Source organism: Mixophyes fleayi, chromosome 1 (assembly GCF_038048845.1).
Source record: "Mixophyes fleayi isolate aMixFle1 chromosome 1, aMixFle1.hap1, whole genome shotgun sequence".
In the NCBI taxonomy this organism is placed as follows: domain Eukaryota; kingdom Metazoa; phylum Chordata; class Amphibia; order Anura; family Limnodynastidae; genus Mixophyes; species Mixophyes fleayi.
The window spans coordinates 301,793,881-301,812,622 of NC_134402.1; the positions used below are offsets into that span (position 1 = coordinate 301,793,881).

The 18,742-nt window shown below is 40.6% G+C and overlaps 1 long non-coding RNA gene across 1 annotated transcript in view; it reads left to right on the plus strand.

The window, feature by feature from the left end:
- Positions 1–344: 344 nt before the first annotated feature.
- Positions 345–18,742, plus strand: part of LOC142108289 (uncharacterized) — a 100,101-nt gene continuing 81,703 nt past the window's right edge. The window contains exons 1-2 of the long non-coding RNA XR_012680138.1: positions 345–385; positions 1,474–1,574. This is a non-coding gene — a long non-coding RNA (uncharacterized LOC142108289). The remainder of the gene's footprint in view (positions 386–1,473; positions 1,575–18,742) is intronic.

Below are 18,742 nucleotides of genomic sequence, written 5' to 3' on the forward strand. Positions count from 1 at the left end.
GGGCCGCCGAGAGGGGGGGGGAGCGGGTACTAATTACCCGGGCCCGGCATGTCAGGGGGCCCGGCCCGGGCCCTTGCGCTGCTGATTTTTTTTAATTTTTTAATTTTTTTTTTGAAAACGTTTTTTTTCCTTTCCTTTTTTTTTTTTTTTTTGGCGGGGGGGGGGGGGGGGTGGGGGGGGATTTCGGTCGTTGGTGGGGGGAGCAGGCTAGTTTAAAAAAAAAAAAAAACATACTCACCTGATCGCGGAGCCGGCATCCCTCCTCTCTGCTGCTCTGTGCTCTATTCAGACTGTCTGAATGCTGGGTGTGATGTCATCATGTCATGCCCAGCATTCAGTCAGTCTGGAGCACAGAGCAGCAGAGAAGACCAAGAGAGGAGAAAAGGTAAGTGAAGGGAGGAAAACGAGGGGGGCACAGAGGGGTTAAAAAACGGGGGGGAGCACAAAGGGGTTAAAAAACGGGGGGGCAGCATGACAGAGGGGTTAAAAAATGAGGGGGAGCACAAAGGGGTTAAAAAACGGGGGGGCAGCATGACAGAGGGGTTAAAAAATGAGGGGGCACAAAGGGGTTAAAAAACGGGGGGGCAGCATGACAGAGGGGTTAAAAAATAAGGGGGGGCACAGAGGGGTTAAAAAACGGGGAAGCAGCATGTCAGGAGTTAAAAACGGGGAAGCAGCATGTCAGAGGGGTTAAAAAATTAGGGGGAGCACAGAGGGGTTAAAAAACGGGAAAGCAGCATGTCAAAGGGGTTAAAAACGGGGAAGCAGCATGTCAGAGGGGTTAAAAAATGAGGGGGAGCACAGAGGGGTTAAAAAATGGGAAAGCAGCATGTCAGAGGGGTTAAAAAATGAGTGGGGGCACAGAGGGGTTAAAAAATGGGAAAGCAGCATGTCAGAGGGGTTAAAAATTGAGGGGGGAGCACAGAGGGGTTAAAAAACGGGAAAGCAGCATGTCAGAGGGGTTAAAAAATGAGAGGGGCACAGATGGGTTAAAAAATGGGAAAGCAGCATGTCAGAGGGGTTAAAAATTGAGGGGGGAGCACAGAGGGGTTAAAAAATGGGAAAGCAGCATGACAGAGGGGGTGAAAAAATGAGAGGGGCACAGATGGGTTAAAAAACGGGGCAGTATGGCACAGTGGGGTTAATAAACAGGGGTCAGCATGGCACAGTGGGGTTAAAAAATGGTGGGCAGCATGACACAGTGGGGTTACAAAGGGGGGGGGGAGGCATGGCACAGTGGGATTGAAAAAGGGGGGGAGCAGCATAGTATAGTCTGATGAAGGGGAGCCAGATGAAGGGGGCAAAAACTGCATGGAGGGCACAGTGTGATCATAAGGCATGGCGATGATGAAGGGGCACATTATTGTAATATTGGAGCTGGAGGAAGGCCTAATTATTAATCGTGGGTGCTATTGATTTAACGCTGGGGCTGGCTGTAATTTTCTAAATGTAGGCATTTTTTTTTCAAAATAGGTCCTTCAACATTTCTGGATCCGGACAAGCCACAACTAAAGAAAGCAGCAGCCACAGGTGGAGAAAGTGAGAAGAACAGGTAGGAGAGAGCAGCACAGTGTGTGAAATGTTGTGATTCTAGTAGGGACAATACCAATTTTTGGTGAATGTTGTGTCCAATGTAAGGTGTAGGCCAAGACTGAACTGTTTGTGTACACACTGCATTGTTTGTATACTACCCTGTGGTGGTAGATGTCCTGAAAGTCAGGAGTGCTTAAACATATGTGACGCTCCGGCGAATTGAGAGCCTAGTGGTTTTTATGTTAGCCACGCCCCAATGGCACGTTTGCCACGCCCCCAAATGCATGACCGCACCTCCCAAAATTTTTGCACTGCCGTTTGGCTAGCCACGCCCCTGAATATATGACCATATACCTAATCTTTTTTGCGCCGCCGTAAGGCGGCGCAAAAAAATTTTGGGGCTTACTTCACTATGAGGGGGGCCCCATGAATTTGTTGTACCCAGGCCCTGAATTCTTCTTGGCAGCCCTGCATGTATATTATGTTTTGCTCTATCTAGGAGCCTCAGACCAACTCCTATCCCCCTGTTCCCCTGGCTTCCCACCTCACACTCACGTGGGAAGCGCTGATCCCCCAATTGTTTTTATATACCCTTAATGAAATGATTTAAGTGACATGAATATATCACGGACAGTGCGGGAGCCATTACAGGTCCCACTATGTTGTCTCCTGCTCCTTCACCCTCAGCTTTACTTAAATCCTCTCAAGATGACCAATGTTCCTTCTGTTGATTTCCCTACAACGGTTTGCATTATGGTAATCTGCACTGTCATGTTAATGTTTAATTTTTTTCATTGTCTTCTGTTCTTCACTGTCGTATGTCATGATTATTTATATGTGGTAATACTCACTGAGCAACTACCACCACTTCCTCTGCACCTCTCCTTGTTTGTTTCCCTCTTATTTTCTGTAGCCCAAAAAACCTGCAAAGTTTTTCCAATAAACAGTGATGGAAAAAAAATTAGGCTAATCCTTGATAATCATCAGACAAGGAATGTTTTAGATTGTTTTGTCATTATAGCAAACAAGACAGAGAGAGAGGGAGAGATGGACATATAAATAGCTTATATATCTCTACTTAACTGTGAGCATCATAACATAATCCAGCATTTAGCAAACCACATGACATTTTGTGAAAAACTTGATATATATATTTAGCAAATAAATAATTGAAAGAAAAAAAATGCAATTTCTAAAAAAGTCAAATAAAAAAGATAGTAGGTTTGTTCCCTTCTAGTAATATGCATCAAAACTATGAATAGACAAGACCAATAATCTTTGTTTTATCAAGATTGTAGCAGGCACTAACTACCACATAAAGAATCATTTTAATTTACCAATCATTTCCATAGCAGTATAGTAAAAAAAAAGAGTATGAGACTACCAACACTTGTGTGTCATTTGCATGTGACCAGGGAAATATATATAGCCAGACTAATTTGGCACAGACAAGTAGTTAGAAAGTAAAGATACAAATAATGCCAAGAATTCCCTATAGATGAGCAGTACATGTTTTCTTCCCCATACATGATGTATTCTTGCCATAGGTAAACCTATCTAAATTATTAGCTAATGCGTCCATTAGTTTTATGTGAACATTTCAGGTCCACTTCAGCCAGATAATAAACTTTAATTTAATACTTCAATATAATGCAATGAAGCTGTATCTATATCCTAAATTATATTTCAAATCCACCTTATAAATTAAAACCTTAACATTTGAAGTAGGTGACCTTTTGAAGCACTGTACAGATATGTATGACTGATTTTTCACCAAACTCCTGACATTTGTAACAAATCTATGTACAAACTGTGCCTAGAATACATGCAGCATGGAACAATGTTCCAGTATCCAAATTCTTTTTTTTTTATCAATATCTATTTTAAACACAATCACGAGAAATATAATTATTATCGATTAAAGGAGAATAGTCAATTTAAAATACACAAAACATTAAACAATAGTTTCAGCTCAGCAATCTGATTACAGACACATATTGATTGAAACATTTATTGGTAATGAGACTTCTGGAGAAGTGAGACCTCTGAAAATGGGGCCAGTCATTTGCAGCTGACAAATAAACACAGTTTGTGATTTGCCTTTAATCCATCCTTATTCACTTTTAATTCCATTTTCAATGGCATGGTAATTGTCTCCCTTTATATTCTGCATGATTGCAGTTTTCAAATAACTTTATTGAATATACTCTAAGGGACAGTTTTCATTGTTCTCAGATGCACAGTAAAATATACACACATATGGTATATTATTTTCACACAGGGAATATCCATCTCTGTATATTATAATTTATATTTAACATTTTTGACAAATAGTTATAGTAGCAGCGCCAACGTACCTCTCATGAACCGAAGATTTAATGCAGAAACTCAGGTTGTTTCTAAATTTTAAAAATTATACTTCAAAGGCACAAGACACAATTTTGTAATAATAAAAAGAGTGTTATAGGAAAATGACCACCCCCAGAATAACTAGACAACAGATATCACATTCAGATAGTAAAGGTCATTTATAAACTGTAAAATATGCAGGCATGTAGAGATTTGCTTGTCACTTTAGAAAGCAGTATGCTCCCATTTCTGCTTTTGGAACTGCCCCCTGAAAAATGCTCTGTACAACATTTTGCAGGTTTACATGTCTGGCTTAAAAAGAGAAAAAAAGTAACTTAAAAGTTCTGCCTATTATCTCTATTTTAGAACTACACCATACATTAATTTACAGTTTTTCATTTTTATCTCAAGTAGATGAAGAGATTGAGGGGATTAGCATTTACATGTCTTACATGTGTACTCAATGGGCAAATACAGGATTTCTAGAGGGGGGTTTACAAATGCATTCTCAACAACTCATCACATGTTTTGTTGCCACCATCTCAGACTAGTGGTAGTTGCTTTATTCTTTGGCTTTTAATTTTTTATAATTTAATTTGCATCTGCACATTTGCTGATATCAGGAGGGGTTGACAGTGACAGACACACACAAACACAAGGGGGGAGAAAGAGACACACACAAAGAGGTAGAAAGAGACAGAAACACACAGGGGAGAGTGATATGCTCAGGTGGGGTATTCCCAAAAAGTACAATTCCTACATATGTTTAAACAACTTCAAAATGCCGATGTTACAATCTACAAATGTTTTAAACACAGACTTACCAGAAAAAAGACAGCTCACATATCCGACCGCTGTGCTAAAATGTGCGATAGGTGAAAATGCTGTCACTGAAGATTTCCGTCAATTAACATAGCGACAGAGAGATTGACGATTTTAAAGTGGCAATGCCTGGAACCGGTAGTTAAGAAAGCATTTTTTAGATTATCTATCCGCCGGGTCCTGACATTGCCGCTTCAAAATTGGTAACCTCTCTGTCGCTATTTTATATGACAGGAATCTTCTGTGCCTGCATTTTCACCTATCGCATATTTTAGCACAACAGTCAGATATGTGAGCTGTCTTTTTTCCTGTAAGTCTGTGTTTAGAACATGTGTATATTGTAAGCATCGGCATTTTGGTCTAATCTACAGTAATTTCTGCTAAAGCATCTAACCTGAACAAGCTGGATTAATCCTCATTGCATCTCTACTGGGTTTGTGTGATAAGTGGTGTATAATTGCACTAAAAGTCTATTGTGATTTATTTGACTAGATAATGCAGCAGTATTTAGTGTAATGGTCTAATTAACTCGTTAGCAACTGATTGTCTCTCAAAGTATTTATCCAGTGAAATTCATTTCACTGAAGTACAGTGCCTGTCTATGTGTTGTGGTAATCTATGTTTGTATATTGCTGATATGTTAAACCAAGATTCCTAAAATGTTTTTTATTTTGTGACATGTTGAATAACATTACATATTGATGGTATTGTGGTATTACTTCTCACCACTACTGCTATTAATCTGCCGCTGGGGTAAAACCTTATGCCTCAAACTTAGACAATAAATCGACGAGTTTATGCAGTTTTAGCCTTGTGTTCCTTGTTTTATTCCAAAACTACTGGGGGGAACCTTTGCTTCTCTACCATACCATTGGGCCTTTAGAATCCTTCCTTACACTACTTCTGGAGTGTCAACTATCCGTCCCATTACACTATAATTTTCTAGAATGTACTAAATAAATGATAAAACCTCATTGGTTGCTATGTGCAATACTTCCACTTTTCTTTTTCATAAGTTTTAGTAAATCTACCCCCACATTTTTAGAAGCTGCCAAGCCAAACATTACCAAAGCAAACAGTCCATGAAACTATTAGTGCTCCTCTCATGGACACAGCAAATAAGAGCTAAAATGGATATAATGTAATAGGGTCTAATAATATAACATAAAATTTACAATAAGAACTCTGTGCTGCAAGAAATGCTGCTCGTTGAGTTTCACTACCAAAGGTTTCCTTTTTACCACCACAGGATGTTGACCATTGTTATATAGCTGCGGAGTGGCATTAAGGCTCTGGGAGGTCCCTATGATGTAACATGGTTATCATTTTAGACAAATAGAGAGGCAATACTTTAAGCACTACTGTTAGGTGCACACTGTGAAACAGGGCATACCTCCCAACTGCCCTTGCAGTCAGACCAAATCCTGACTAAGCGAGACACTCACCCAAATGCGGGACTGCCCAACCAGATTCCGGACAGTTGGCAGACTGTCCTGCTCTTTCCTAACTCTTCTTGTCACTATCACCACCTGTGGCTGCTGGTGTCTTTAGCTCAGTTGCTGCTTGTCTGGATCCTGGAATGTTGGAGGCCCTATTTGAGTACATGAAATTAAGAAAACTCTGTACTTTTCGCGCGCCCTCGGAATGGAAAACGAGGCAAAACTCATTGTTAGGTCGTCGGATAATGGATCTTGTGAGTTTTGGATTCTATAAGTACTGTCCTCCACAGCGATCCAGCGCCATTTCACAGAGGGTCACAGAATGGGTAGCACAGTTCTTGGCAGTCTCTAGTGCAGTTGGGCAGCATCATAGGTTAAAAAGAAAGAAGAGAGGTAGCAGTGTTCTTCAAAAACTCCACTTACATTCATTGCTGAAATAGAAATAATAGGTCTGGCAGGCTTGATCTTCCAAATCTGCAGTCACATTGTACTGTGTTATATAGGTAACATATAAAGAGGTGAGCTCAATTGCTCCATTGCTAATTGTCATTGCTGAAACAGAAATAATAGGGCTGACAGGCTGGTCTTCTAAATCTGCAGTTACATTGTACTGTGTTATAAAGGTAACACACAAATAGAAGATCTTCATTGCTCCATTGCTAATTGTCATTGCTCAAATAGAAATAATAGGGCTGGCAGTCTTGGTCTAAATCTGCAATTACATTTTACTGTACCATAGCTCACTCAGAAACAGGAGAGGTGGCAGGATTCAGTGCTGAAATAGAAATTGTAATAGTAGGGCTGTCAGTGTTCTTAAAAGTCTCCAGTGACATTCTACTGTGCCATAGCTCATACAGAAACAGGAGGTGTATCATTGTTCTTGACACTCTCCAGTCTCAGTCATGATTATACTATTCCCTCTACCTCATGTGCTAAAGTCCATGTTCAAGTGCATAGTGGGTTTAGGTCAGGGAATCAAAAATGTAAATAAAAAGCTTGTACCTTTTTAAAGAAAAAAACACCTCTCTAATAAAGGTGAAAGTTTACTGTAGAAAAACATAAAATTGCCAACATGCCATTCTTCCCAAAATGTTGCCAAGCATACCAGCATCAGCTAGCTCCCTTCTGTCAGCTAGATCTCAGCACCTGCAATCTATACTGTCATCCTATTCACCTTCATCAGTGTGTACATCATCCTCAAACAATGCAAATTCATCACTGCTGGAATCCACCATCACAGAAGTCTGTGTACTTTAATATAATTGCCGGTAATGGCCTTCCTCATGGAATTTGTAGTTCATGTCACGATTTTTGGGCAATTCCTTTAGACCAGACCAAATGTCAAAATGTTGTGCAGACTCATCTGCATCAACACTGGGGGGTAAATGTATGAACATGCGGGTTCTTCAACACCCGCATGTTCGGCGATTAAATTTCAAGCGGCGCTGCATTGGAAAGGGAAACTTCCCTTTTCAATACAGCGCCGCTTGAAATTTAATCGCCGAACACGCTGAACACGCGGGTGTTGAAGAACCCGCATGTTCATACATTTACCCTCGGGTGTCTTGGGAAAGCTACATTTTTTCCTAGTAGAAATTTCCATAGAAACATGAAGGAGAATACGTCATTGTGTCATGTACCACTTCAGCTGTCAAGTTTGCTGACTAGGAGCTCATTGCATCTCTTGATTTCAGGGTCAGTTGGAAAAAAAGAGAAGACATAACTCTTATACCTAGGATCAAGCACAGTTGCCAAAATGTTATTATTCGATTTCAAGATGTTGATAACTCTTGGATCCTGGTGAAGCGAATAAAGTACTTAATCTACAAGTCCAACATAATTAGCGGAATTGCTTTGTTTCATTTTCTCCTTCAATTTCTCTTGCTGCTTTTCAAAAAGTCTAATTAGGGGAATCACTTGACTCAAGCTAACAGTGTCTGCACTCTCTTCACAAGTAACTACTTCAAGTGGTTTCAGCACTTTGCAAAACATGGAAAGTATTCTCCACTGCCCCAGATTAAAGTACATTCTGCCTATTCTTCTTGCAGCTGCTGCATTCTCCTACATACTGTTGCAGAATCCCAAAAATGACCCTAAATATTTCGGGACACAGACAGCATCTGCTGTATGTCATTGTCATTTTTTAAAAAAGTTCTGTACCACCAAGTTGATTGTGTGAGCAAAACAGGGAATGTGATGGAATTCCTTACACTGTAATGATCTAACAATATTGGTGGCATTATCTGAAATCACATATCCTCAGGAGAGTCCAAGCAGGATATGCCATGTTGCAATAACATCCCTTAGTTTTTCAAACAGGTTGTTAGCGGTATTACCTCTGACCTACGCCTTGTCTCGTCTCTGATAACCACCTCTCACTCCCGCCTTCAAGACTTCTCCCGTGCTGCTCCCCACTTATGGAATTCCCTACCACGCTCAATCAGACTTTCCCACAGCCTTCAAATCTTTAGATACTCTTTGAAAACCCATCTCTTTTTTAGAGGTGACCTTATCCTTGATAACACTATTCACAGTAATACACCCTCACAACTATCCCAATCTTCACTATGAGCCACACTCGCTCCTCTTGTTTCAGCTGTGCCCTCTTCCCTTTAGAATGTAAGCTTTCTAATGAGCAGGGTGCTCCATACCCTCTGTTTTCATGTCTGCATTCATTTTGTCTGTCTTGTCTGTTCTTGTTTTACGTATATGTCTTGTTTTATGTATATCCTTGTCTTCTCTACTGTACAGCTCTGTGGAGCACTGTGGGGCCTTACAAATCTACGATAATAATAATAATAATAATATGCCTCTTAGTGAAGCAGATGATACACAGAGTTGCCTGCCTCTGAAAAAAGCGACGTTCTTGGGTACATGCTGCTGCTGTCCCTGCTGGTAAAGGCGAATAACCAACCCAGTGGGCTGTCACAGTCATATAATCTTTAGTTTGCCCAGTTCTGCTTTTCCACATATCTGTGGTTAAGTGTACAGTGGGTAGAATGGCATTTTGTAGCCCAATAATTACATTTTTACGAACCTTCTGGTAGAGGTGAGGAAGAGCTCTTCTAGTAAAATGGTGTCATGATGGAGTTTGGTAATGGGGAAAGAAGTCCTCAAGGTTCTGTCTAAAACCAGCTGCAATAATTGTGGATATTGGACGCAGATCTAATGCTAGCATGGTCGCCACAGCGTCTGTGATCCGCTTTGCGACTGTGTGACAGCTTTCATACTTGCTTCCTCTTGCAAAGGATTGTTTAACAGTCAATTGTTGTAAACTACTATGTGGCTTCTTCTTGGTCTGCTTCTGGGTTGAAGATCCACCCACAGCAGCAGGAGCAGCAGCAGTGGGCCTAACGCTAAAGGACTCTTCAGAGGATTCCTGGATAGGGGAGGAGTAATCTTGCCTTAGGATGCAGGACTAATTCCATTCACTTTTGTTGATATTGATGATGAACGTGTTGGGGGTGTAGATTGCAGGTGCTGGGATCTAGCTGAGAGAAGGGAGGTAGCTGATGCTGCACTACTTGTTGTTATTTTTTAGCATAAGGTTCTGATTTTCACAAAAGCTTTCCATAAACTCGCTTCAAATGGCGTAACATGGATGAGGATCTTAGATGGTTAAAGTCCCCACCTCTACTGACTGTGGCTTTACAATGCTACAAATGGCTAGACAACTGTTGTCAAGATTTGGGTAAAAATAATTCCACACATAAGAGGTGGATTTTTTGGTCTTATGCCCAGGCATGACAATGGCCTTCTTCTTATCACTGGCCAGAACTGCTACAGTCTTTGTTTGAAAGTGTATGAAAATAATATTGTGACCTGTGAGGTGGTCAAAATTGACTGCAAATGACTTGAAATTAGTGTTATTGAGATTAATAATAATGTAGGGGGGGGGAAGCAAAAATATGTGATTTTAGCAAAAATAAAATAGTGATTTTAGAGAAAAATAGGTATCCAAAACCAATACCAAAACACGCAAGGGCGGTTTTGCCAAAACCAAACCAAAAGATGAAGTTAATCCAGATCCAAATCCAAAACCAATACCAGAACACGGGGGTCAGTGAACATCTCTAGTTAGGACAACCCTATTAGCAGAAGCGCAGTGATGTGGCGGGTGTCTTAGCATACATTTACAAATGTGTACAACTATGAATTCTGCAGTTTTATGTACAAGTAGAAATAGCAGCTTTGTTATGGGTTTACAGCGCTATGCTTGGGGATTTTTCTCTGTATTTGCTCCTTTCAGGATAATCCCACCCTTTCAAACACCTGTTGTTAGCCTATAAATTGATTGAGCAACTTACCTTTCTGTTTTGCTATATAATTGTAATCAACAAATGACTGTTGTATATTTTATTGGGACTGAATTATTGTGTATGCTATCAGAACACTTGCGGACTGCAGCATGGATTACATGACTATTTGAGCTCATATCACTTTTAATACAGAATCGCTAGAACTATTTTAATACTTACATCTACTAGCCCTAGCAAGTGCTGGGTTTTAGTATTGGCTGTAAGAATTTTTGCTAAAAGGCATTCAGAATAACCAGTGTATTGTTATAGACAGGTCATTTCGTTTGAGCTGGTTACTAGCTTTAGCGTGTGCCGAGTTTCAGATTATTATTGAATATCTTTACAGAATTATTGGATCATAGGCAGCCAGAAGGTGTTAGCCGTACTTTATTTCCAGATGAATATCTCTCAGTATTGACTAGGTAAATATACGTATCTAGGCAGCACATAGTTGATATACAAACTACCCTCATGTTGTATAAATAATGCAACCAGCAATTCATTTAGGAAATTGATGTACATTTTGTTAAAATTGCCTTAACTCCACATCTAGAGAAATATCACATCTTGATGTTAAATTATCTGATATGATATCAGATGTTTCGGTGCCTGGTTGGAATAGGGGACTGGGCAATCAATTGACAACATGTGTATAAAAGGAGCTCTGTTTTACCATGTAATGTATCAGTTTCCATCTGACTTCTGGATGATCACCAGTATCACAAACTGGTGTGTAAAATTTCTTGTCAGGTCTCATGAGCAATAAAAAATCACTGTGTCAACCACCGGACGGTTAGTGCCTCTGGTTTGGGACATGGGTCTCTCTCTCTCTATTGCCAGCGCCGCGGCCGTCTGCCATCTTGACCAAGGATTGCACATGTGCAAAAACCACGGACTGTTAAAACCTCGCTCATATTCTCATTGGTCAATCAATCACATCTCACTAATTAAGGCACCTGTTACTCTATTACCATTGCCTGTTCTTGGTTCTCATTCCCTTGTGACTCCGAGGTGTTTCCAGTTTCTAATCGTGCTCTCTGTTTGCTGTGGAATATACCTGCGCCTGGACAAGCCTTCTCTCCATATCGTGGTGCAACTTGCCAGCCGTAGACCACTCCACGCTACCTTGTTACATACCTGCACCTGGACAAGCCTTCTCTCCATATCGTGGTACAACTTGCCAGCCGCAGACCACTCCACGCTACCTTGTTACATACCTGCACCTGGACAAGCCTTCTCTCCATATCGTGGTACAACTTGCTAGCCGAAGACCACTCCACGCTACCTTGTTACATACCTGCACCTGGACAAGCCTTCTCTCCATATCGTGGTACAACTTGCTAGTCGCAGACCACTCTACGCTACCTAGTAACATACCTGCACCTGGACAAGTCGTCTCTTCATATCAGTGGTACAACTTGCTAGTCGCAGACCACTCTACGCTACCTGGTTATATACCTGCACCTGGACAAGTCGTCTCTCCATATCAGTAGTACAACTTGCTAGTCACAGACCACTCTACGCTACCTTGTTACATACCTGCACCTGGACAAGCTTTCTCTCCATATCGTGGTACAACTTGCTAGTTGCAGACCACTCTACGCTACCTGGTAACATACTTGCACCTGGACAAGTCGTCTCTCCATATCAGTGGTACAACTTGCTAGTCGCAGACCACTCTACGCTACCTGGTAACATACCTGCACCTGGACAAGTCGTCTCTCCATATCAGTGGTACGACTTGCTAGTCACAGACCACTCTACGCTACCTGATAACATACCTGCACCTGGACAAGTCGTCTCTCCATATCAGTGGTACAACTTGCTAGTCGCAGACCACTTCACGCTACCTTGTAACAATACCTGCACCCGGACAAGTCTTCTCTCCATATCAGTGGTACAACTTGCCAGCCGCAGACCACTCTACGCTACCTGGTAATATACCTGCAACTGGACAAGTCTTCTCTCCACATCAGTGGTGAGACTTACCGGTCACAGATCGCTCCATGCTATTTAGTATTATACCAGCATCTACACAAGTCTTTACATTTACCAGTGGGAACATATGTCAGGAGCAGCTTACCCTACTATTTTGCATGGTACCTGTTATTAGGACTAAAGCCTATAGTGCCTCTGAAGTATAGCTGCAAGTTGCTGACTCTCCTGCTGCATTATTAATTGGTCCTTCCATAAACTTTATTCAGTTGTCATATATTGGTCTGCTGTATGCTACCTGTGTGCTAATGCACTTTGGAACTTTCTCCTCCTTTTATTACTGCTCATCAGTCTACCGTGTTGCCATTGTTTCCATTGTTCAGAGACTCTGCATTTGTATCATTGACATTCCCTTTCCTATTCAGTTGTACAGTTCCGTATATTCACCACACTTCCCAGAGGGCCGCGACCTGCACAGTGGCAGCCGCTAAAACCATACTCCCTTGCGAGAGTTCCTGGAGAAGACCAGCTACTGTGTTAGACTCTGCGCCTCTGGTAAAGTGAAATTCACACATGGGAAAGGAAGGGAGATGGATCCGCAGCCAATGATGGAAGGTGGCTGGTCCCGGGGGGAGGGTCCAGCAACCAAGCAATAGAGACTTGGGCAAGTCCCTGCACCAAAGGCCACCAAGAGGAATTTGGGGACCCTGTACAGCAACTTTTGGAGCCCCCCACCATAGAGAAGAAGGTAAAGGGGTGTGTGTCACCTCCATGTGGTGGCGTCGCTAAGCCACATCATGCCACCCTCACACCAAACACCAGCCACATTGCAAGCCCCTCAGCCACATTACACCTTCAGCCACATCACAACCCCCCAACACATCACAACCCCCAAACACATCACAACTCCCCCAGCCACTTCAAAACCACCTCAAGCACATTGCAAACCTCCCCCAGACACATCATGACCCCCCAGCCATATCATAACCCCAAAACCCACTTCTCAACTTCTCCCAACTTCTCTCAACTTCTCCCAGCCACATCATAACCCCCTCAGACCTATCACAGACCCCTGCTCCCCAGACACATCATGACCCCTCAGCGAGATCTCAGCCCCATAGACACATCACAGACACACACTCCCAGACACATCATAAGAATCCCTCCAGGCACATCACACAGACACATAACCCCCTCAGACACATCATAACAACCCCCCAAGACCAGCATATATACCTAAGATGTGCTGGTACTGCCTGAGCAGGGAAGCACTAAATCTCATGAGATTACCAAATGATAGCACACACTGTCCGGGGACTGGGATGTGCTGACATATCGCATGTCACCCGCTGGACTATTTTGTGTTTTTTTTTAAAAAAAACCAAAACATTTATTTAAAAAATATCTAGCACTGTGCTCCCCCTGTACAGCTGAGACAAATAGGAAGACGCAGAGCACAAAGTGGTGTAATATCATTTAATATTGAGACAAGAGCTCTGATTCTCCCCTCTAAAAAATTGTAGAATCATTTAACTGAAGATACTATACAAGTAGACTTCCTTCCTCCATAGTTGAGTTGTTAACAGATGCACCAAACTAGAGCCTTTATGACAGATATGATCTTGGTAGGACTTACCGTATTTCCCCATGTATAAGACGCACCTTTTTCCCCAACATTTTGGGTCTAATAACTGGGTGCGTCTTATACAGGGGTAGTAGCACTTACCCTGTCAGATGACTCCTCTGTCCGGTAAAGTCTTCTCTCTGTCTGATCCTGATGCTGGAAACCCGATTAAGGTCCTCTCTGCGATGTCCGGATGTCCTTTCAGGACCTTGACAAGGTCCTGAAAGGCATCCTTTCAGGACCTTGAGGTCCTCAAAGGATTGACAAGGTCCTGAAAGGACATCCGGACATCGCAGAGAGGACTTTAATCGGGTTTCCAGCATCAGGATCAGACAGAGAGAAAACAGAAGACTTTACCAGACAGAGGAATCATCTGACAGGGTAAGTCAGAATTCACTATAGCGTAGTCTCTCCACTGTATAAGCTGCACAAATACTCTGTGAAAAAAATGAGGATAATGTTTATCCTCAATTTTTTCACATGATTTATATAGGTGCGTCTTATACAGTGGAGCGTCCTATACATGGGGACATACGGTAATTACTTTCTGGATTCTTGCTAAAACACTCCCAGAGTTCCCAAAGGTCTTACCTGTTATAGTCTCTTATCCAGGAGTTTTCTGTGCCCTGAAAGCTGTACTCCTTTCTCTAAAATAATGTGGTTGCTTTGCTGTAGAGGAAGACCAGCGCATTTTACATGTGCAATGTCTGGAAGCGCAAAGTTCACGCACTTCTCTGCATAGGTGAAGTTTCCCTGGAAATATTGTTGCACACTTCAAAAACTATTCTAGCTAATGATTGCAAATCCCACCAATTTTACTAAATAAATAACATAATCATTAAAATTGAAATATTCAAAACAGCAAAATAACAAGGTAAATTTGTTAATTAAAATAAAATAAAATCTGCTAAGTATGCTTTATAATCCCTCTATTTGTATAATTCTTACTGAATTGATTTTTAAATAAACTCGACTGTTATCTCACTAGATTTATTTATGACTACTGTGAAAGTTTTATTGTTCACAGCTCTCATTGACTGTGATTACACTTGATTTGTTTATAACTGCTATTTGAATCCTATTTCTCACAGTTCTCACTGAGGTAGCATCTTAAAATAAATATTATCTAGAAGTTGATACAATTTTCTATAGAGCTCAGTATGTGAGTTAGGCTAAGTATACGCTGGATGTTTTTCAGCGAATTATCGGGCCAAACATCTAATAAACTACGGTTTTGCCTGATATTGAATCAGTGTGTATACTTGCACGATGAACGACAGTTGTTTCAAAGTACCAACTGTCATTTCACTTGATGGCTCATTCTGTTTAAAAATCCCGTTCCAAACGCCTTCCGATCCTGCAGAGTGTATGAACTCAAACGACTGTCTGTCCAGAGAGAGAGTAGGAACTGTGTCTGTGTTGTTAAATGTAGAGAGTGCTGTAGGTGGATTAATTCCTCCATTCTTTCTGAGATTGAGTATTTCATTTCAGTCACAGAAGCTAACTAAATTTATAATAACATTGCGGAAACGTCAAAGTTTATTTGTGTGTTATAATCAGTGTCATAAGAATGACGACTGCACTGCTCTTGCACCAGATGAAGAGCACAGATCTGAAGGTAAATCATGTATAGTGTGTACACATGAATCGGCAGACTGGTTGGAACACTTGGGTTTTTATCAAATCACATTGTTAGGTCTCATTATATTGCTTTTGATTAGAGTGTGGGTATTATTTAACACACTGCTAACCATTATAGCAATAATATATATTGAAAATTCAATACACTTTTGCTAACAGACCACACTAGAACTAGTTGATGCAATATTGAAATCTGAATCAATATAATGGAGGTTTCAGTCACTACCTCCAATATTCAATTTGAGTCAATACACAAATGGTTGGTAGCTGTCCTACAGAGATATAGTTTAGAATTTGAATTGCTCACTAGCTCTTATTGTTTCACTAGTATCGGATGATAATTGTAGCTAATTTTCCTATTTGTCACATTAGAAAAGTGACATGGTACTGTTAGAGCACCATACGCAAACTCAAGTTAAATTGTCATTTCTTAGATGATCTAATTAGGATAATATTAGGATCATATTCCTAATTAGATCCTGATCCCTAAATAGATTATTATATCCCTAAGAAATTGCAGCTTAACTTGAGTTTGCTTAAGGTGCTCTTACAGTACCCTGTCACTTTGGATGACAATCCCTGTGTTTTTTTAACCCTAGCATTGGCAAGCTACTCGACTCCACACCTCTTGGAAGTTATTCATCACCTGAGCAAGGCTTGCGGCCTATTCTAACATCTGACACTGTGACATTTTCACAAAGTACTCAAGACCTTACAATTAAGTCATTATGATGCTTGAAAATAGAAATCTCTGTGAAATTGGTTTCCCTATGTGTTTGGGTAGTGGGAAACTGATTGCTAACTAAATAACAGGACAGGTACTGCAGCTTAGAATGCTGTGGGAGCAGGTGCCAGGCAATAAAGAATCTACATCAGTTGCCTCATATGTGTGGGGCACTTCCTAATGTACTATTTACATACAGTATGTGACTAATTTATTAAAACAGGTTCACTGATGTTCAGTAGCGCTGCCATGTTGCCCATAAACAACATCAATTACTGAAATGGTGACAGATGGGTGGGATCCTACTCCATTTCGTCCTTGATTTAGCTGTCAGGAAGCTGACAGCATAGAATACAGGTGCTAATCCTGTGGGTTGAGCCCCCAAGTGGGTTCTTATAAAAAAAAATTGGGGTCCTCTGAATGTCATATATGCAATACTTTCTAGTATGTAGAGTGGGAGACTTAGGACAATGACACACTGAAAATTGGGGTCACAGCTAAAAAGATTGAACGCTACAGGCATCAGACACGTTCTCCTCGCTTAACAGTGTTATTTCAGGCCTCGGGAAGAAGTAGGTAATATTGATTTGCAAAAGCCTATGTAATTATTTGTCTTAAGTAAAGTTGAACTGAAAGCCACTAGTCTGCTGATTTTGTTATTTGATAACTACAACTGCGAATAAAACTGGCTGTGGTCAGTTGCCCTGAATCTGCTGGTCTGTGGCAGTTACTGTGTAACAGCTGCTGCTGTATACCTGTGCCAAGAGACAGCAATCCTCTTGCCTCAGATCTTTACACAGTATATGTATAAAGAGTAAAGGCACGCATGCCTTTTTAGTAGAACAGTGTTAATAATACTAAGTGTAAAAAACTTAGTTTGTATAATTGTTCATAATGGAATTGTAATTCATTAGTATAACTTCAACTATATTGGTCCAAACTAATAACTTATTGATTGAAAGGAATAATAGTACATGTGCTATTTGTACTTTAAATACCCATTATAATGCTTTACAATATATGCACCATTCTTAAATAAAAATGATTGTTGGCACATAGAATAATCTACACCTGGCCAAAGCGCACTTTAAACCCCAGGTGGGTTGAAAAATTACCTACTCCGAAATCTGGAAGCTGCTACATGCAGGCATTTTCACCATGACTTCCGAGATTTGTCCAGGAGCCAAGCCAAATACCAGGACTGTGTGACACTGTCAGGGGAAGGGGGGGAGGATATGTGCAGGAGGACTAATCAGAATCTGCAATCACAAAATCACAGAGATATAGGCTGTTGTTTTGTCTTCCCAGTCACACAACCATTTTAGAAGTGGTTAACTCGGCAGCTTTAAAGGAAAAATAAGTACTTTTTAGAAAAATATGTGACAAGTGAACATATGTGTTGCAGAATAAGAGAAATTGTAAACTTTCACTCTCTTGCTAAATGACACTTCATGAAGTTGGACTTAAAATTAACATTGCAATTATATGCTGTATGGGGACATTTAGTTTTAGAGACATTCTCATGTGTAACCTTTGCATTGTCATGTGATTGTTTCCAAACTGAATGAGGATAGCTAAAATGTCAAGTTTCCATCACAAATCTATTTAGATTTTTAGACTGAATAATTTTAAAAGAACTAACAAAAGCGACTTGGATATTGCATTGATACTGAAGGAGTTTAACTATTTGTGGCCAATGGTCTGTTGACTTTTTCAATAGACTGTCTATAGAATTCAAAACTTGATTGCTATTTCAATACCTACAAATATTTAAGATGTCTAAAGCATGACTTGAGCACTTCTCCCCATATTAGGGGTATGTCCACATCATAATGGGCATAGCATTCCCCAAGCACCTAGCGTGAAAACACCCTTAAGTTGTTGAACACATGAGAGGCACATGCTTCTGATGAGTCCAGCGCCCCCTCATTATGGGGAGCAGGGAAATACCTCTCAACTTCCTGGATCACAGCAGTTCCCTCAAAGCGGAATTGTGTTTATGTACTATTTTCCTGTAAATGTTGCTCAAAAGTACACTTTTTTATTTCCCTGTCATGTCTAATGCTGAATTATTTCTGTATGCCATGCAACTTGTTCTGTTAATTTCACCCATGCATTTATTTTTCTGCTCGGTACCTATGTACTTTTTATGTCTACTGTTTGCAATGTATGTCATTTTTGTACTATGTCAGGTGCTACAGAATCTGTGGCGCCATACAAATAAATAATAATAATAATGTGCATTTAATAAAAATTACAAGTAAACCAATTGTAGCTAAAAAGATAATCCAGTTACATGTTACACAAGAAAGGCTTACTAACAGTAACAATGTAATGTGTATATAAAGTTTATAAATACTATATATTTTCTAGTTTT